We start from the raw sequence: 22,091 nt of genomic DNA on the forward strand, positions 1-22,091 counted from the left end.
CAAACATAATGCTGTAGTATACAGCTCTCCTGATATCAGTAACAAGCTTCTCTTTGACTCAATTTGCCAGAACACTTAAAAGCTCATTTTGAGTTGATGGTGAGAGATACGAAACTGATGATCTGTGTTCACTTGAGCTGCACTTCAGTCTCATTAGGTGCTCTTTTAGCACAGGATCATACTTAGCCATTAATTCAACCATCTCAAGAAAGTTTCCTCTATTTGACGAGAGTTCATTCTCCCTGTGGCCACGAAATGCTAGATTCTGTTTAGCCAGAAACAATGTAATGTCAAGCAACCTGTACAATATTTCCTTCCACCTTTTCTTCTGGATTTCCATTGAAACAATTATTTCTGCATCTATGGTTTTGTTCACCCTTAGACCGGCTGCCATGGTTTTCCAATTCTCAAGGCAACTTAAGTGTTCATCAGAAATTTCATAATTGTGTACTTTTGGATTCAGCTTCCACCATATTTGAAACCCAGTCACAAACTTTGATGTTATACTTGTAACATCAGAGGTAAACAATCTACAGCAATAACAGTATAATTTCCCATGGACTGGCACGTACACCATCCATGATCGCAAAACTTTCTCACCATTCAGCATCTGTTTGTAGAACCACTCTTTAGAAAGCTGACGTTCATCACCTTTAGCATTTTTCCTCTTTGTAATATGAAAAGGGCCATCCTTGTTCTGATGATTTCAATCCGGGAATGGTCTGGAACTGGAATTATCCAAGAAGAAACATCACACATCGATGCTAACTCTCTCAGACTCTCATTCCTTTCATTTCTCTCGCTTATATTACCACTGTCGGAGTCAGAATCGACATCAGTGTTATCAGTAGGATCATGACTAAAATCATTTGATGAACTCTGGCCATTATCAGGTTTCTTGAGATACTGAACCATAGACCCAGCCATTTTTCACATTAGCTGAACTTTTTCATTTTTTGCCTTCCTTTGTTGACATCCACTAGGCCTCTTTGATTTATACACTCCATGAGGCATGATGTTATATCAATGATCTGAAAAAGAATGCCAGGTCCACCATTTTGGTTCTACTGAATATTCAGTAATTTTTAATGGTGACAAAGAAATAAATGGTCCCAATCCTATTATCCTACTGAGGATGAAATGAAGTTAGGAAAGGAAATAAGTGGGTTAGGTTCAGATGAAATTAAGACTAACCATTAATAACTGTTGTTTCATGATTGCATTAATTTTTTCAATAGAACTTAATTTGAATATTTAATTCAGACTCTAACCAGACTGAGAGCAAAGCAGAAAAAATTTAGCCTACGTTCCAATGAATTGGCAAAATAATCATAATGGTCATTACAGATGTAATCCTAATGTGTACCACATATACAGTGGAACTTCTACTTGAGAGTTTAATCCGTTCCATGACCTTGCTCGCAACTGGATTTGCTCGTTTGCAGAGTCAATTTTCCTAATTTAAATTAACTGAAATGCAATTAATCTGTTCCAGTAGAATTCTGTACTTCAATAATTTTGCTAATATCAACTCTACGGCTTATTTATCAATCTCACTTCATCTAATATGACATAATAAACAATATAAATAACATAGAAACCTGATATATACTCTAGAATGAATAAAATATGCCATTCATGTAGTGGTATGGGTGGTGTCCGCGGTGGACGAGAGTTTGTCTGGAGACCGGGCATGATATTTCATGAATAATTTCGCTAATATCATCTATACGGCTTATTTATATATCATAGTTCATCTAATATGACATAACAAACAATATAAATAACATAGAAACATGATATATACTCTAGAATGAATAAAATATGTCATGTAACAGGTGGAGGCGGCCACAACCGCTCCCTCTTTGTTGTGGTAAACATTGCCATCTAGTGACGGCCTTTTGAAGCCTTCTATTATTATAATTATTACAAGTAGTACATTATTATTATATATGTATGTATTATTATTATACATATATTATTATTATGATTATTATTGTATTATATTATTATACTATTATTATTATACATATTATTATTATACATATTATTATTATACATATTATTATTATACATATTATTACATAAATTTGTAATTTTTATTCACACAAAAAATATAAGATTTACTATTATTCCTTATTGCAATAATTGTATAAATAATGTCAACTCATTCACGACTGCATACTGGAATGGACAGTGACATCAATTGTTTACTCTGAAACAGCCAAGCAATGGACCATTTCTCCTAGGTTGAGCTCTATTTCAAGGTACTTTTTGTTGTGAAAGCAATTAAAATCATATCTATTTCTGTAATATATTTCCGTTCTATCAAATGAGACCAAAAAACAAGAATACAACCATAAAAACCATTCGAAATTATCGCAAAGGGGTGGCTAATTGCTGAGAAGTGAACTCCATTATTTATACTTAGATTTCTTTCATTTTTGGTGTACGTTAAGAAGCATCTTTCCATCATACATTGCCCATGTTTCAATAAGATAGTCCAACAAACAATTCCCAAGATCAAGAGCAAGAGTCCCTTACCAGTGTCAAGGAACCTGCCTTGAGGTCTGCTCGCTTGTGGAAATTTTGCTCGCGTATGGAAGCAAAAAATCGACCCATCGACTGCTTGTATTTGGAAAAACTCATACGTGGACATGCTCGCAAGTAGAGGTTCCATTGTATATGGTAAGCTTCCTGGGCCTATAGGCTTTAGCCCACAAAAATTGGTAACAACAATGCACAGTTAAAACGGATACCAATAAATAACAAAAAGACACAATACCATGACTGGAGCAATACAAATAACCCACACACAAGAAAGAGGAGCTTACGATGATGTTTCAGTCCAAGTTAGACCATTTACAAAGTCACACTAACAAAAAGCAGAGAAGGAGGCCATATATATAGGCCAGCAGACAGGGACGGGACAAGAGAGGTAGTAGGAAAGAAGGAAGAGAAGTAGTGGTAGAGGTAGTACAGTGGACCCCCGGTTAACGATATTTTTTCATTCCAGAAGTATGTTCAGGTGCCAGTACTGACCGAATTTGTTCCCATATGGAATATTGTGAAGTAGATTAGTCCATTTCAGACCCCAAAACATACACGTACAAACGCACTTACATAAATACACTTACATAATTGGTCGCATTGGGAGGTGATCGTTATGCGGGGGTCCACTGTAGTAGTATAGTGGAGTCAAATACTAAGAAAGAGGAGCACTGCAAGGGAGTTATGGGCCCACAAAAGGAACATGAACACAGAGGGAGTGGGGGGAAATAATAATAATGGATCAAATACCCAAGGCAGAAGAAAGAAAACCCAAAGGAGAAAGAGGAAAGGAGAAGGGGGAAAAAAGAATCAGGTTAAGTCATGGGTGTTCTGAAGTTTGGAGCATTTTACAATGTAGTGGGAAAGGAAGGCATCTACAGAGACAAAGCCATGACTATGATTCATACAAGGAAAGTTGTGTATGTAGATGACATCTTTGCTCTTTGGCCTCATGACTCTAGTCTCTTTCAACCATTTCTTGATGCCCTTAATAATCTTGCCCCTTCCATTAACCCTTTCAGGGTCCGTCCCGTAGATCTTTACGTTCAGGGTCCAAACCGTAGATCTACGCCATGAGCTCAGCTCACTCTGATAAACTGTGAGTGGTACATTTGGGCCTAGATATGAGAGAATACATCTATGTGGTATGTGTGCACCACATAAAACAGATCCTGCAGCACACTGTGTATAATGAGAGAAAAAAAATGAAATCATGATTTTTCGATTAAAACAGCAACTTTGCAGTGTTTTTTCGTATGTTTTTTATAGTTGTATTTGCGATTTCTTGGTCTCATTTGATAGAATGGAAGACATATTACAGAAATAGAGATGATTTTGATTGGTTTTAGCACTGGAAATGGCTTGAAACTGAGCTCAAAGTAGCGGAAATGTTAAATTTTTGCCGATATTCAAGAGTAAACAAACGACCTCACACATCTAATACACGTCAGCTGGTGGGTCTAATATACATTCACAAATATGGTGATGATATTTATACAATTATTACAGTATTGCATAACAGTAAATCTTCTATTTTTTGGTGTGAATAAAAATTCATTATGTGAATAAAAAATCAAAATGGAATTTATTTGTAAAGCATCAAAACATAACTAATGAACAGAGGAAACGTTAGTTTAGTGCCAGGAATACCTACATTGTTTATTCTGGACCCTATTTTGAAATTGGAATATTTTGAACTTTGAGTTAAATTGGCCAAATTAACAATTTCCTATCACTTTATTTTGTAGTTGAAACAGTTGACTTGGCGATTTCTTGTGCTCAATCGATAGAATAGAAGTAATACTAGTGAAATAGCTAAGAATTTGGTTGATTGGAATAATGTAATTGGCCTAAAATGGGAGTCAAAGTCGGCAAAATCACCGATTCGTAAATGTCGCTGACACATCAAAATTCACGAGAGCATAATTTCGTCAATTTTCCACCAAATTTCGTACTTTTTGTTTTATTACCTTCACAAAAAGATTCTCTACGATTTCATAAGAAAAAATAACAATTTTTTTTTTTTGAAAATTCTTGGACACTGGTGCGTGACTCCAGATATGGGCCTTGGACCCTGAAAGGGTTAAGTTTAAAGCTGAATGGGAATCTAATATGATAAATGATTTTGAAAACTGACAAGTTGAAGATTGATACATGTAAAGTAAAAGGACACAAGTGCAACTTATGTGACATTTTACTGTGGCAGCATTTTGCTCTCCAGGATCTATGTCAAGCTGTTAATGGCTTGACATAGCTCCTGGAGAGCGAAACGTTGCCACAATAAAATGTCACATTAGTTGCACTTGTGTCCTTTTACTTTACATATTGTCGGTAATTCTACCAACACACATACAAGATGGAGACACTTATGCAACATATGGGAATCTTTATTAAGGAAATGTTTTGCCACAAGTGGCTTCATCAGTACAATACAAAGCAGAAATAGGTATGGAGAGGAGGATTTTGGGGTAATCCAGGCTGAGGGACTGATTATCTCAAACTCCTCCTCTCCCTACCCATTTCTACTTTGTATTGGACTGATGAAGCCACTGTGTGGCAAAATGTTTCCTTAATAAAGATTCCCATATATTGCATAAGTGTCTCAATCTTCAATGGAAATCTAATTCCTTGCTTCCTTTCCTTTATGTTAACCCTTTCAGGGTCCAGAGGCCCTCTCCTAAACTTGTTCTCAGGGTCAAAAATTTTTCGGGAAAAAAAATTTATTTTCTCTTATGAAATGATAGAGAATCTTTTCCCGATCATAATGACACCAAAAGTATGAAATTTGATGAAAAACTTATGGAATTATGCTCTCGCAAAGTTAGCGGTCTCGACGATGTTTATGCATCGGCGATTCAGCCCACTTTGAGCCCTATTTTTGGCCAATTTCTGTGTACTAGTCGACAAAAATCATATTTATTTCGCTAGAACTTCATTTTTTCTATCGAATGAGTACAAGAAACCACATATTTACCGATTTCAACTATCCAATAAAGTGGTTAGAAATTGGCAATTTTGCCAATTTCACACAAATTTCAAAAGATGCCAATTTCCAAATAGGGTCCAGAATAAACAAGAAAGACATTCCTGGCACTAAAATAACAAGTTCTCTGTTCGTTAGTCACGTCCCCAGGCCCCTTTTATATTTCTTTTGCTTTCCACTTTGAATTTTTATTCTTACAAAAAATAGAAGATTTACTGTCATGGAGACTACTGCATTAGTGTAGAAATGGTATAAATAATATCAGCACACTTGGAAAAGAATATTAGACTCACCAGTATTGGACACTCAAGTATTGGACACTTGGCATGATTTGTTTACTTTTGAACTTTGGTCAATATTGAAAATTTCTGCTACTTTGAGATCAATTTCAAGGTACTTTTCTTTGTGAAACCAGTCAAAATCAATTCAGTTTCTGTAATATGTCTTCCATTCTATAAAATGAGACCAGGAAAACTAGAATACAACCATAAATACCATACGAAAATACAGTGCAAAGTCACTGTTTTAATCCAAAAACGTGGTCAAAGTTTTTTTTTTGAGTCTCATTACGCACTGTGTTCTGCAGGATTTTTTTTATACTGCGCACACTGACCACATAAACCCATTCTTTCATATGTAGGCCTACCAGCCTTCTCTCACTAGATTTGAAGACGCTAGAATTTAGGCGTACTAGTACGTCAATAACCCTGGTGCGTAAGCCATACCAGTACGTCGAAAAACCTGAAAGCGTTAATGTCCTCCTCTCAGATACAGGTTTTGGTTTTTCCATGTAGCGCAAGCCAATGCACAGTGGCATATACATTCACTACTGTGATAAATGGTTTGAAAACTGACAAGTTGAAGATTGAGGCACTTACGCAACATATGGGAATCTTTTATTAAGGAAACGTTTCACCACAAAGTGTCTTCTTCAGTCCAATACAAAGTAAAGAGTCAACATTTCACTCTCCAGGAAGTTTGTCAAGCCGATACAAACAATACAGGGACACAGAGGGTATATATAGTCTTTGAGCGAGGTGTAGTACAAGTCGAGGTAGTAGTAGTTGTAGTTGTTCTTATGCATGTGGTGGAAAAGCTTTGGGTAGGGGTGGTTTTGATAAGGACCTGCCTTGTATGAGCCAGCAGGCCTTCTGCAGTGTTCTTCCATTCTTATGTTCTTACGTACCACGGTTATTTCAACAGGGAGAGTAGCAGACATGCAGGGAGTGTAGCAGGCATGCAGGGAGTGTAGTAGGCATGCTGGGAGTGTAGCAGGCACGCAGGGAGTGTAGCAGGTATGCAGGATGTAGCAGGCATGCTGGGAGTGTAGCAGGCATGCTGGGAGTGTAGCAGGCATGCAGGGAGTGTAGCACGCATGCTGGGAGTGTACAAGGCATGCAGGGAGTGCAGCAGGCATTCTGGGAGTGTAGCAGGAATGCAGGGAGTGTAACAGGTATGCTGGGTGTAGCAGACATGCATGGAGTGCAGCAGGCATGCTGGGAGTGTAGTAGGCATGCTGGGCGTGTTGCAGGGAGTGTAGCAGGCATGCTGGGAGTGTAGCAGACATGCTGGGAGTGTAGCAGGCATGCTGGGAGTGTAGCAGGCATGCTGGGAGTGTAGCAGGCATGCTGGGAGTGTAGCAGGTATGCAGGGAGTGTATCAGGCATGCTGGAAGTATAGCAGGCATGCTGGGAGTGTAGCAGGCATGCTGGGAGTGTAGCAGACATGCAGGAAGTGTAGCAGACATGCTGGGAGTGTAGCAGGCATGCTGGGAGTGTAGCAGGTATGCAGGGAGTGTAGCAGGCATGCTGGGAGTGTAGCAGGCATGCTGGGCGTGTTGCAGGGAGTGTAGCAGGCATGCTGGGAGTGTAGCAGAAATGCAGGGAGTGTAGCAGATATGCAGGGAGTGTAGCAGACATGCAGGGAGTGTAGCAAACATGCAGGGAGTGTAGCAGACATGCTGGGAGTGTAGCAGGAATGCAGGGAGTGTAGCAGGCATGCTAGGAGTGTACAATGCATGCAGTGAGTGTAGCAGGTATGCTGGGAGTGTGGCAGACATGCAGGGAGTGTAGCAGACATGCAGGGAGTGTAGCAGACATGCTGGGAGTGTAGCAGGCATGCCGGGAGTGTAGCAGGCATGCTGGGAGTGTAGCAGGCATGCAGGGAGTGTAGCATGAATGCAGGGAATGTAGCAGGCATGATGGGAGTGTAGTAGGCATGCTGGGAGTGTAGCAGGCATGCAGGGAATGTAGGAGGCATGCAGGGAGTGTAGCAGGTATGCAGGGAGTGTAGCAGGCATACAGGGAGTGTAGCAGGAATGCTGGGAGTGTAGCAGACATGTAGGGAGTGTAGCAGGCATGGAGGGAGTGTAGCAGGCATGCATGGAGCGTAGCAGGCATGCTGGGAGTGTAGCAGGTATGGAGTGTAGCAGGCAGGCAGGGAGTGTAGCAGGCATGCTGGGAGTGTAGCAGGTATGGTGTAGCAGGCAGGAAGTGTAGCAGGCATGCTGGGAGTGTACAAAACATGCAGGGAATGTAGCAGGCATGCTGGGAATATAGCAGGAATGCAGGGAGTGTAGCAGGTATGCTGGGTGTAGCAGACATGCAGGGAGTGCAGCAGGCATGCTGGGAGTGTAGCAGGAATGCAGGGAGTGTAGCAGATATGCAGGGAGTGTAGCAGACATGCAAGAAGTGTAGCAGACATGCAAGAAGTGTAGCAGGCATGCAGGGAGTGTAGCAGGTATGCTGGGAGTGTAGCAGACATGCAGAGTGTAGCAGGCATGCAGGAAGTGTAGCAGGCATGCTGGGAGTGTAGCAGACATGCAGGGAGTGTAGCAGGCATGCCGGAAGTGTAGCAGACATGTAGGAAGTGTAGTAAGCAAGCTGGGAGTGTAGCGGACATGCAAGGAGTGTAGAAGATATGTAGGAAGCGTAGCAGGCATGCTGGGAGTGTAGCAGACATGTATGGGGTGTAGTAGACATGCAGGGAGTGTAGGGACATGCATGGAGTGTAGCAGAAATGCAGGGAGTGTTGCAGACAGGCAGGGAGTGTAGCAGACATGCAGGGAGTGTTGCAGACAGGCAGGGAGTGTTGCAGACAGGCAGGGAGTGTTGCAGACAGGCAGGGAGTGTTGCAGACAGACAGGGAGTGTAGCAGACATGCAGGGAGTGTAGCAGACATGCAGGAGCGTTGCAGACAGGCAGGGAGTGTAGCAGACATGCAGGGAGTTTGCAGACAGGCAGGGAGTGTAGCAGACATGCAGGGAGTGTTGCAGACAGGCAGGGAGTGTAGCAGACATGTAGGAAGCGTAGCAGGCATGCTGGGAGTGTAGCAGACATGTATGGGGTGTAGTAGACATGCAGGGAGTGTAGGGACATGCATGGAGTGTAGCAGACATGCACGGAGTGTTGCAGACAGGCAGGGAGTGTAGCAGACGTGCAGGGAGTGTTGCAGACAGGCAGGGAGTGTAGCAGACATGCAGGGAGTGTTGCAGACAGGCAGGGAGTGTTGCAGACAGGCAGGGAGTGTAGCAGACATGCAGGGAGTGTTGCAGACAGGCAGGGAGTGTAGCAGACATGCAGGGAGTGTTGCAGACAGGCAGGGAGTGTAGCAGACATGCAGGAGCGTTGCAGACAGGCAGGGAGTGTAGCAGACATGCAGGGAGTGTTGCAGACAGGCAGGGAGTGTAGCAGACATGCAGGGAGTGTAGCAGACATGCAGGAGCGTTGCAGACAGGCAGGGAGTGTAGCAGACATGCAGGGAGTGTTGCAGACAGGCAGGGAGTGTAGCAGACATGCAGGGAGTGTTGCAGACAGGCAGGGAGTGTAGCAGACATACAGGGAGTGTTGCAGACAGGCAGGGAGTGTAGCAGACATGCAGGGAGTGTTGCAGACAGGCAGGGAGTGTAGCAGACATGCAGGGAGTGTTGCAGACAGGCAGGGAGTGTAGCAGACATGCAGGGAGTGTTGCAGACAGGCAGGGAGTGTAGCAGACATACAGGGAGTGTTGCAGACAGGCAGGGAGTGTAACAGACATGTAGGAGGCGAGAAGAAGGTGAGTTTATCATGCTTCAATATGATGCTAATATCATCTCTATTTACTTATCACAATTCATCTAATATGACATAATAAACAATATTAATAACACAGAAACATGATATATACTCTAGAATGAATAAAATGTCATAATGTATGTGAGGAAAAGTGATGGAAGTGTTGTTGTTGGATTTATAATGGCCACTGGTGGGAGGCTTCTGCGATAAAATCGGATACCGATGCATTTTTGCATATAAGTATTGACTTGGCCAACGATGAAAAACTCAGTTAATGACATTTGTCTCAAACGTGTCCGCGCAGCCTTAGCCCATGTACAAGGTAGTGTGCCATTGTTCACAAGCCAGGGAGGATGATTCCACGCTTACACGCTTATATTTTGTATTATTCCATTGTTTTTATTGCTTGCAATTGCTAAATAAGCCACCATGGGCCCAAAGAATGTTTCTAGTGCTAACTCTGTGATAAAGAAGGAAAGAAGCACAATAAAATTCAAGAAACACTCGCAGCAAAGTACCGAAGTGAAGGAGGAAGAGAGAAGGGTGAATGTGCCTTCTGTTGTGATTCAGTGATTCTATGATATGTATGATACTAAAGCAGCAGGTATCGATAAAGGCTATAGTGCAAGTCAGTGATAAAGTGTAGAATAAAGAGTGTAGCAAGTAAGTTAAGCGAGTAAGCGATAGAGAAATGACGCGAAAGTAACTCTCCAATGTTGTTGGCTGTGTGTATATCTGCTGAACATTTGCAGGCCTGCTATCTTCCACTACCCTAAACCTCTGCCAGCATCTGCATCAAACTAATTAAACTAACATCTCCTCCAAGGTAAGTGTAAATATAAAAGTGTAAGCATAAAAGTATATATAGTGGACCCCCTAGTTTCGTGATTAATCCGTTCCAGAGAGCCCGCCAAAGGTCGAAATTCACGAAACTCGTAACCATTTTCCAAATAAGAAATAATGGAAATAAAATTAATCCGTTTCAGATACCCAAAAATATTAAAATATTTTTTTTCAAATTAAATAAAGATTTACAAATTGAAAGCAATCAGAAATCAAGTACATGCATTTAAAATAAATAATAACAACATTACACTTACCTTTACTGAAGACTTCTGCGTGGATGAAAGACGGGAGGACGGGATAGGAGGAAAGTGTACACTATTTTTTGGAAGGAGAATCTCCTTCCATTAGGAATTCAGGTACGAAGTCCATATCTGGGGTTACTTCCCTTCTTCTTTTAATGCCACTGGGACCAGCTTGAGAGTCACTGGACCCCGTCGCACAAAATATCTGTCCAGAGAAGTCTGTTTCTAGCGTTTCTTTAAGATTTCCCTGAAGTGGGACACAACACTATCATTGCACATGTTGCCAATACGGCCTGCAACAGCTTTGTTAGGGTGAAATTCATCCATAAATGTTTGCACTTCAGTCCACTTTCCACAAATGTCCTTAATCTTTGAAGAAGGCATATTCCTCCATCTCTCTTCCTCCTCCTCTGCAGCAGTTTCCGGAGCTGTGATCTGTTGCTGTTGCAGATGAAGCTCTTGCAGCTCTTCAGTGGTTAGCTCTTCCCTGTGGTCCTCCACCAACTCTTCCACATCCTCACCACTCACCTCCAACCCCAGGGACATCCCCAATGCCACAATAGTTTCCACAACTGGCATAGGTTCCTTAGGGTCAGCCACAAACCCTTCAAAATCCCTCTCTTGTACACAATCTGGCCACAAATTTCTCCAAGCAGAGTTCAAAGTCCTGGAAGTCACTCCCTCCCAAGACTTACCTATAAGGTTTATGCAATGGAGGATATTAAAGTGATCTTTCCAGAACTCTCTTAGGGTCAATTCAGTGTCTGAGGTCACTTCAAAGCACTTCTGAAACACTGCTTTGGTGTAGAGTTTTTTGAAGTTTGAAATGACCTGCTGGTCCATTCGGCTGGAGGAGAGGAGTGGTATTAGGAGGCAAGAACTTCACCATGATGAAACTAAACTCCTCCACTATTTGCTCTTCCAAGTCTGGAGGATGAGCAGGAGCATTGTCCATTACCAGGAGGCACCTGAGTGGCAATTTATTTTCCAGGAGGTATTTCTTCACACTGGGGCCAAACACTTCATTAAACCAGTCTAGGAAAATTCCCCTTGTGACCCATGCCTTACTGTTAGCCTTCCACATCACACACAAGTTACTCTTGGCGACACTATTTCTTGAACACTCTGGGATTTTCAGAGTGATACACCAGTAAAGGCTTCACTTTAAAATCCCCACTAGCATTACTACAAAACATGAGAGTAAGCCTGTCTTTCACAGGCTTGTGTCCTGGGAGTGCCGCTTCCTCCTGCGTGATGTAGGTCCTCTTTGGCATTTTCTTCCAGAAGAGGCCTGTTTTGTCGCAATTAAACACTTGCTGGGGTTTGAATTCTCCAGTGTCAATGCACTCCTTAAACTCCTGTACAAACTTCTCAGCTGCTTTTTTGTCAGAAATGGCAGCCTCACCATGCCTTATCACACTGTGAATGCCACTACGCTTCTTAAATCTCTCAAACCAATCTTTGCTGGCCTTAAAATCACAAGCATCACCACTTGTTGCAGGCATGTTCTTTACGAGATCGTCATGCAACTGCCTTGCCTCTTCACATATTATCGACTGCGTAACACTATCTCCTGCTAACTCTTTTTCGGTAATCCACACCAACAATAACCTCTCCACTTCTTTGAGGATTTGTGATCTCCTTTTTGTCAGCATATCCACCCCTTTTGCAACAACAGCACACTTTATTTCCTTTCCTTTCGCCACGATCGAAGTGATGGTTGAATGGGGCTTGCCATACATCCTGGCAAGCTCTGTAACACGCACTCCACTCTCATATTTTTCAATTATTTCCTTATTGAATTCGATCGTGTTTCTCACTTTCTTTACCAAAGGTCTTGCACTAGTTTTCCTTGGGCTCGTGGTGACTTATTTAGCATTTGCAATAACAAAAAAACAATGGATTATTACGTATGAACCCGCGGGGTGATGGTCACGTGTTGGTAAACAATGGCACACTGAGTGTGAATGGCATGGGAGACTGGCTTTGTGTGCGCGGTGACGGGCGGACGGGTACCGGACGGTCGCCGAAACACGAGTTTTTTCACGAAACTCGAGGCCAAATTTTTCCAAAAAAACTCACCGAAGGTCGAATTTCATGAAAGTCGAGGCTGCCAAAACTCGAGGGTCCACTGTATAAGTGTAAATATAAAAGGACCCCAATGGAAATACATAAGTGACTGACTTTTTTGGGTTATCCCAGGTACTTTAGACATATGCTGCTATGTATGATAATCTATGTAACTGTATTTGTGTATACCTGAATAAACTTACTTATTTATAAATTAAAATGTAAATATTTCTTATTTATAAATTAAAATGTAAATATTTCTTATTTATAAATTAAAATGTAAATATTTCTTATTTATAAATTAAAATGTAAATATTTCTTATTTATAAATTAAAATGTAAATATTTCTTATTTATAAATTAAAATGTAAATATTTCTTATTTATAAATTAAAATGTAAATATTTCTTATTTATAAATTACATACATTAAGTGTGATGGTGGTGGTGGCAAAAGCCTCCACCTCCTCCAAGAGGGCTTCTCTCAGTGGCAGCCCTTAAACCTAACAACAACATTTACACCATTTACTCCTCTTATACATTATGACATTTTATTCATTCTAGAGTATACATCATGTTTCTATGTCATTAATATTGTTTATGATGTCATATTAGATAAATTGTGATAGATAAATAAGCCATAGAGATGATATTAGCATCATATAGAAGCATAATAAACTTGCGTTCCTCTTGCCTCCTACATGTCTTCCATACACCAACAAGTCAATAAAGGTAAATGTGATGTTAAATGTTCATTTATCCATTTTATTTGTGCTTTATATTTATTTGTCATTGTTTTCTGTATGTATATTTATATTTAATCTTTAAAAAAAATATTTTTCGTTAATACTTTTGGCTGTCTGAAATTAATTAATTGGATTTCCATTATTTCTTATGGGGAAAATTAATTCAACTAATGGCTAATTCGACTAAAGGCTAGCTCTCTGGAACGGATTATAGGCATTAGTTGAGGGTCCACTGTACTAGTATGCTGGACACAGTACCAGCACCAGTGTACTAGTACGCCAGACACAGTGCCACCACCTGTTTACTAATATGTCGCACATAGTTATGATAATGTTTAGTTGGACATTTATAGCTGTGTTAAGAGTATTGGTAGTCATCCAGGTTAATATCTTTAAGAGCACTCATTAACAATGCTGTTGAAAGAATTTAAATTTGGGCAAGAGATGACCAAAGTCTGCAAAGTGATGAGGTCTAAGCTGCTGAGATACATCTGAAAGATCATTGATGTATATGAGGAAATGCATAGAGCCAAGAACACTGCCTCTATATTGATGTGGAGAAATTTTCTCCAGGAGGGGGTATCAGCCCCCTTCAGCCCCTTTCAGCCCTGAGGGGCCCAGCCCTCTCAGAAGGGGCAAACATCTTGTCTACTGCTACAGCAAGTAATTGATCCCAGATGCAATATGAGTATGTGACGTGGTCAAGCGACCGCCGCTCCTTGCAAGAGTCCAATGTTGCAAAGTGTAGCTTAATGAGAGACAGTCCATCTCTTACCTTAGCAGGACAATTAAGGAAAATCCTGCTCCCACTTTATTACCATGGTAAAGATAGTGTACATTGTTGTCTATGCTTAAGACAGCAAGAATCAAGCATTCTGCTTTGCTTCATGGAGGAAGTTTGGCAAGGAAACAAAAAGTACTAGGTCAGCTTTTCTTTTATGTTCTAGGGGCATTGCAGCAGCGTAGGAGGCTGTGAGGTCAGATTACTTTTGACTCTACTGAGAGAGAGACATTGACGTGCCGGGATAACCAACAAAGAACACTGTTCCGCATGTTTTGCACAAAAGAATCTCAATAAACACTTACAGAGAAGTGTGATCAGCTTCTTTAGTGACATTATGGTGTGAACATTTATTGATGAACAGTGTAACAACAAGTGCTTCGATCCAACAGAGTGTAGTGCGATATTCTTCAAAGAACACTATTCTTCAATCAACACTTTGGATATCCGGGCATAACTACGGGTCAGATACATATACCCAGATAAGTGTACTAACTCGAGATGTACTACTCTTGACTGCGCAGTTGAGTATAAGTTACGAGTTAGTCACTTATCATAAACCCCACACAAGTAAGTGTCATCAGCAATCAGTGTCTGATATATGCTGACATAACACCCCCTGGGGGTAATTTATAATCATACCTAATATACTTTATTTCAGCCCGTTGCGAAGTGGTCAAGATAGCTTCTGAAGACCTTGCCTGCAGGGGCGGCTGTGTGGGGGATAGCTGTCTTATCCAGATAAGTTCCCCCTATATTTAACCCTTTGAGGGTTTCAGCCGTACTAGTACGGCTTATGACCCAGGGTTTTTGACGTACTAGTATGCCTAAATTCTAGTGCCCTCAAATCTAGTGGGAGAAAGCTGGTAGGCCTACATATGAAAGAATGGATCTATGTGGTCAGTGTGCACTGTATAAAAAATATCCTGCAGCACACAGTGCATAATGAGAAAAAAAAAAACTTTGACCGTTTTTTTGGAATAAAACAGCGAATTTGCACTGTATTTTCGTATGGTATTTATTGTTGTATTCTAGTTTTCTTGGTCTCATTTTATAGAATGGAAGACATATTACAGAAATTGAGATGATTTTGACTGGTTTTACAATGAAAAGTACCTTGAAATTGAGCTCGAAGTAGCAGAAATGTTCGATTTTTACCAAAGTTCAAAAGTAAACAAATCATCCCAAGCGTCCAATACACGTCAACTGGTGAGTTTAATATTCTTTCACAAGTGCGCCAATATTATTTATACCATTTTTAAACTAATGCAGTAGTATGCATAACAGTAAATCTTCTATTTTTTGTGAGAATAAAAATTCAAAGTGGAAAGCAAAAGAATGTAAGAGGGGCCGGCCTTGAGACGTGACTAATGAACAGAGGAAATGTCATTTTAGTGACAGGAATGTTTTCTTGTTTATTCTGGACCCTATTTGGAAATTGGCATCTTTTGAAATTTGTGTGAAATTGGCAAAATTGCTAAATTCTGAAGACTGTACTGGATAGCTGAAATTGGTAAATGGGAGGTTTCTTGCACTCATTCGATAGAAAAAATGGAGTTCTAGCGAAATATTCATGTTTTTTGTTGACTAGTACAGTGGAATTGGCCGAAAATGGGGCTCAAAATGGGCAAAATCGCTGATGCGTAAACATTGCCGAGACCACTAACTTCGCGAGAGCATAATTTCATAAGTTTTCCATCAAATTTCATACTTTTGGTGTCATTATGATCGGGAAAAGATTCTCTATCTTTTCATAAGAAAAAAAAAATTTTGTTCTTTTTTAACCCTTTCAGGGTCCAAGGCCCAAATCTGGAGTCACGCACCAGTGTCCAAGAATTTTCAAAAAAAAAATTTGTTATTTTTTCTTATGAAATCGTAGAGAATCTTTTTGTGAAGGTAATAAAACAAAAAGTACGAAATTTGGTGGAAAATTGACGAAATTATGCTCTCGCAAATTTTGATGTGTCAGCGATATTTACGAATCGGCGATTTTGCCGACTTTGACTCCCATTTTAGGCCAATTACATTATTCCAATCAACCAAATTCTTAGCTATTTCACTAGTATTACTTCTATTCTATCGATTGAGCACAAGAAATCGCCAAGTCAACTGTTTCAACTACAAAATAAAGTGATCGGAAATTGTTAATTTGGCCAATTTAACACAAAGTTCAAAATATTCCAATTTCAAAATAGGGTCCAGAATGAACAATGTAGGCATTCCTGGCACTAAACTAACATTTCCTCTGTTCATTAGTTATGTTTTGAGGCTTTACAAATAAATTCCATTTTGATTTTTTATTCACATAATGAATTTTTATTCACACCAAAAAATAGAAGATTTACTGTTATGCAATACTGTAATAATTGTATAAATATCATCACCATATTTGTGAATGTATATTAGACCCACCAGCTGACGTGTATTAGACGTGTGAGGTCGTTTGTTTACTCTTGAATATCGGCAAAAATTTAACATTTCTGCTACTTTGAGCTCAGTTTCAAGCCATTTCCAGTGCTAAAACCAATCAAAATCATCTCTATTTCTGTAATATGTCTTCCATTCTATCAAATGAGACCAAGAAATCGCAAATACAACTATAAAAAACATACGAAAAAACACTGCAAAGTTGCTGTTTTAATCGAAAAATCATGATTTAATTTTTTTTCTCTCATTATACACAGTGTGCTGCAGGATCTGTTTTATGTGGTGCACACATACCACATAGATGTATTCTCTCATATCTAGGCCCAAATGTACCACTCACAGTTTATCAGAGTGAGCTGAGCTCATGGCGTAGATCTACGGTTTGGACCCTGAACATAAAGCCGTAGATCTACGGGACGGACCCTGAAAGGGTTAATTTGGCCGACCCTGAGAACGAGTCTTGGAGAGGGCCTGTCAACCCTCAAAGGGTTAAACTTTAACCTTAGCTGGTAAACCATTTCTCAGCAACTGATAAACCATATCACCAGCAGGGCTTCAACCCACAGTTAGAGTGGTAAAACTCCAGACTGATGTGCAAAGCCCTTGATGTCTGTTATTAAGGTAGAACTTTATACAGTGGACCCCCGAGTTTCGTGATTAATCCGTTCCAGAGTGTCTGCCGAACGGCGAAATTCACGATTTGCGAATCTATTTTCCCCATAAGAAATAATGGAAACCCAATTAATCCGTTTCAGACAGCCAAAAGTATTAACAAAAAATATTTTTTTTAAAGATTAAATATAGATTTACATACAGAAAACAATGACAAATAAATATAAAGCACTAATAAAATGGATAAATGAACATTTAACATTGCACTTAACCTTTATTGATTCTTGTTGGTGTAGGAGGTAGGTAGGAGGCAAGAGGAAGACGAATTTATTATGCTTCAATATGACGCTATCATCATCTCTACGGCTTATTTATCTGTCACAATTCATCTAATATGACATTATAAACAATATTAATAACATAGAAACATGATATATACTCTAGAATGAATAAAATATGTCATACTGTATGAGAGGAGTAAATGGTGTAAGTGTTGTTGTTGGGTTTAAGGGATAACCCAAAAAATTCAAGAGTGACATATTTCCATTGGTGTCCCTTTATATTTACACTTATATTTACTTTTATACTTACACTTTTATATTTACACTTACCTTGGAGGAGATGTTAGTTTAATTAGTTAGTTTGATGAAGGAGATGTTGGCAGAGGTTTAGGGTGGTGGAAGATAGCAGTGCGGTGTATGTTCAGCAGTCCTATACACATCCAACAACATTGGAGAGTTACTCTCATGTTGTTTTTCTATCGCTTACTCGCTTAACTTACTTGCTACACTGTTAATTCTACACTTTATTGCTGGCTGGAGCTATAGCCTTTATCGTACCTGCTGCTTTAGTATCATACATATTGCAGAATCACTGAATCACTGCAAAAGGCACATTCTCCCCTCTCTCTCTTCCTCTACTTTAGTACTTTGTTATGAGTTTTTTCTTGAATTCTATCATGTTTCTCACCTTCTTTACCAAAGGGCTGGCACTAGGAGGTTTCTTTGGGCCCATGGTGGCTTATTTAGCAGTTGCAAGCACAAAAACAATGATTATGAAATGCATTGTATGAACCCGTGGGGTGATGGTCACATGCTGGTAAACAATGGCACACTGAATGTGAATAGTGCGGGAGACTGGCTTTGTGTTCGCGCTGACGGGCAGACGTGTACCAGAAGGTCGCCGAATCACGAGCCCAATCACGAACCACGAAGCTAAATTTTGCCGAAAAAACTTGCTAAAAGTCGGATTTCACGAAAGTCGTGGCTGCCGAACAGCGGGGGTCCATTATATATACAAGTTCATGACCTATGCAGGATGCTGTGGTCTACTGTATCAAAAACTTTCCTAAGGTCAATATAGAAGACTAGTGGATATTCATTATTTTCAAGAGATGCATGAAGAAACTCCTGCATTTTTATAACTGCATTGTCTGTTCTCATATGAGGTTTGAAACAAAACTGGCAGAGGTTGAGTATAATTGAATGATAGACAGGAGTACAATATCATGTGTATTTTTTTTGTCTTGAAAATTTTGTATAAGCTGGTAGATGTGCATCCAACTATTATATTCCTTTGTACAACCATGTATCATGTCAAAATAAAAATTATTATGATTATAATAATAATACTAATACTAATAATAATAACTTCCTAACAAATAAAACACAGTAAACAGAGAAAAGTCTGGGGCAGTTACAGTGAAAAGTTCTGTTCCACAAGGCACAGTTCTCGCTCCCATCTTGTTCCTCACCTTTATATCTGACACAGATAGGGATGTAAGCCAATGCACCATGTCTTCTTTTACAGATGAAACCTGTATTTGCATGGCAGTGTCCTCCAAGCGGACATCAACCAAATCTTTAAATGTGCTGCAGAAAACAAAATGAAGCTCAATGAAGAGAAATTTTAATTACTCTGATATGGAAAATGTGAGGAAATTAAAACTACATCGGAGTACAAAACAAATTCCAACCACACACTAGAGCAGAAGACTAATGTGAAGGACCTGGAAGTGATGTCAGAAGAACTCACTTTCAAAGATCACAATAATGTATCTACCACATCTGCTACAAAAATGATAAGATGGATAAAGAGAACCTTCAAAACTAGGGATGCCAAGCCCATGATGATTCTCTTCAAATTGCTTGTTCTCTCTAGACTGGAATACTGCTGTACACTAACAGCGCCTTTCAAGGTACGCAAAATTGCTGACCTGGAGAATATACAGAGAACCTTCACAGTGCACACAAGTATGATAAAACACCTAAATTACTGGGAACAGCTGAAATCCCTTAATGTGTATTCCCTAGAATGCAGGTGAAAAAGATACATGATAATATACACCTAGAAAATCCTAGAGATTAGTACCAAATTTCCACACGAAAATCACTCACTATGAAAGCAAAAGACTCAGTAGGAAAGGCAACATTCCCTCAGTGAAATACAGGGGTGCCACAAGTATGTCAGGGGTCCAAGACTGTTCACCTGCCTCCAAGAATACATCAGGGGATTACCAATAGATCCCTGGTTGTCTTCAAGAAGGCACTGGACAGGCACCTAAAATCAGTACCTAACCAACTGGGCTGTGATTCATCTGTCAGTTTGCATGCGGCCAACAGCAACAACCTGGTTAAACAGGCAATGATCCACCATGAGGCCTGGTCACAGAGTAAGCTGTGGTGTTGACACATGAAACCCTCTTAAAGTACAACAATGGAAACATAAGATTTTTAACCCCCAAGGGATAGCCACCCAGGATAACCCAAAAAAGTGAGTGCATCATCGAGAGACTGTCTTACTTCCATTGTGGTCCTTCAATCTTGTCCCCCAGAATGCAACCCACACCAGTTAACTAACCCCCAGGTACCTACATTCTGCCAGGTGAATGGTGCAACAGGTGTAAGGAGACACTATTATTAACAATAATAATTAATATTAATAATATGAGCATATTTACCACACTGAACAAAAGTTTCATTCACAAATATCCTGCACATAGAGGAGCTTACAACGACGTTTGGGTCCGACTTGGATCATTTACAAAGTCGTAAGCTCCTCTCTTCTATGTGTGGGTTATTTGTGTATCATTCTGAATATATGCATCACACTCAGAATATATGTATCACACTCAGAATATATGCATCACACTCAGAATATATGCATCAAACTCAGAATATATGTATCACACTCGGAATATATGTATCACACTCGGAATATATGTATCACACTCGGAATATATGTATCACACTCGGAATATATGTATCACACTCAGAATATATGTATCACTCAATATATGCATCACATTCAGAATATATGTATCACACTCAGAATATATGTATCACTGAATATGTGTATCACACTCAGAATATATGTATCACACTCAGAATATATGTATCACACTCTGAATATATGCATCACACTCAGAATAAATGTATCACACTCTGAATATATGCATCACACTCAGATTATATGTATCACTCTTAGAATATATGTATCACTGAATATATGTATCACACTCAGAATATATGTATCACTGAATATATGTGCCACACTCAGAATATATGTATCACTGAATATATGCATCACGAGAAAGAATATATTTATCACACTCAGAATATATGTATCACACTCAGAATATATGCATCACACTCAGAATATATGTATCACACTCAGAATATATGTATCACACTCAGAATATATGTATCACACTCAGAATATATGTATCACACTCAGAATATATGTATCACTGAATATATGCATCACACTCAGAATATATATATCACACTCAGAATATATGTATCACACTCAGAATATATGTATCACACTCTGAATATATGCATCACACTCTGAATATATGTACCACACTCAGAATATATGTATCACTGAATATATGTATCACTCAGAATATATGTATCACTGAATATATGTATCACACAATATATGTATCACACTCAGAATATATGTATCACACTCAGAATATATGTTTCACGGAATATATGTATCACACTCAGAATATATGCATCACACTCAATATATGTATCACTGAATATATGTATCAAACTCACATATGTATCACTGGGAAGCGTAAACCCGTAGGGGTCAAACAGCATGAAGGTCAGTCAGTTTAGATGTAAAATAAAGGGTGATGACTGTAGTTCCTTGGATCAAGATCCTTCAGGGTGATCCACCTTGATGGATATGTATCACCAGCGGTGGTAAACCCGCAGGGGTGGACGGGTGAGAGCCACAAGTATGAGAGATAAAGGAGACTCGTCAATGTTTACAAGTGTGATGTTGATCTCACTGTGTTCCAACATCTACACTTAATTATACAAATATTATATACAACATCTATCATCTATTATATACATTACTTATAATATACTTCACTCTTCTATACACTATTATAAATTTTTAACCTGCTAGTATATGCCTTCAACACAAGTGTAAGGGATTTAATTAATAAAATGTTAAATTTAAGAAGTTTCGGAGGAAGTGTTGACTGGCGACTCCAGCTGTAAATCCGGATTTATTTTGACAATAATAATAAGAGATAAGATAAGATTTCGTTCGGATTTTTAACCCCGGAGGGTTAGCCACCCAGGATAACCCAAGAAAGTCAGTGCGTCATCGAGGACTGTCTAACTTATTTCCATTGGGGTCCTTAATCTTGTCCCCCAGGATGCGACCCACACCAGTCGACTAACACCCAGGTACCTATTTGCTGCTAGGTGAACAGGACAATAGGTGTAAGGAAACGTGTCAGAATTTCCACCCGCCGGG

General features: G+C 39.6%; 1 protein-coding gene across 2 annotated transcripts in view; it reads right to left on the reverse strand.

The window, feature by feature from the left end:
- LOC128703142 (zinc finger protein 551) overlaps positions 1 to 21,637 on the reverse strand; it is a 38,302-nt gene extending 16,665 nt beyond the window's left edge. Inside the window, exons 1-2 of one of the 2 annotated variants that reach the window (XM_053797711.2) lie at positions 21,374 to 21,637; positions 19,060 to 19,177 (exon numbers count right to left, since the gene is read on the reverse strand). The gene's annotated coding sequence lies outside the window, so the exon portion shown is untranslated. The remainder of the gene's footprint in view (positions 1 to 19,059; positions 19,178 to 21,373) is intronic. The other variant, XM_053797701.2, reaches the window with a different exon arrangement.
- Between the last annotated feature and the right edge of the window lie 454 nt (positions 21,638 to 22,091).

Source organism: Cherax quadricarinatus, chromosome 37, assembly GCF_038502225.1.
Source record: "Cherax quadricarinatus isolate ZL_2023a chromosome 37, ASM3850222v1, whole genome shotgun sequence".
Taxonomy (NCBI): domain Eukaryota; kingdom Metazoa; phylum Arthropoda; class Malacostraca; order Decapoda; family Parastacidae; genus Cherax; species Cherax quadricarinatus.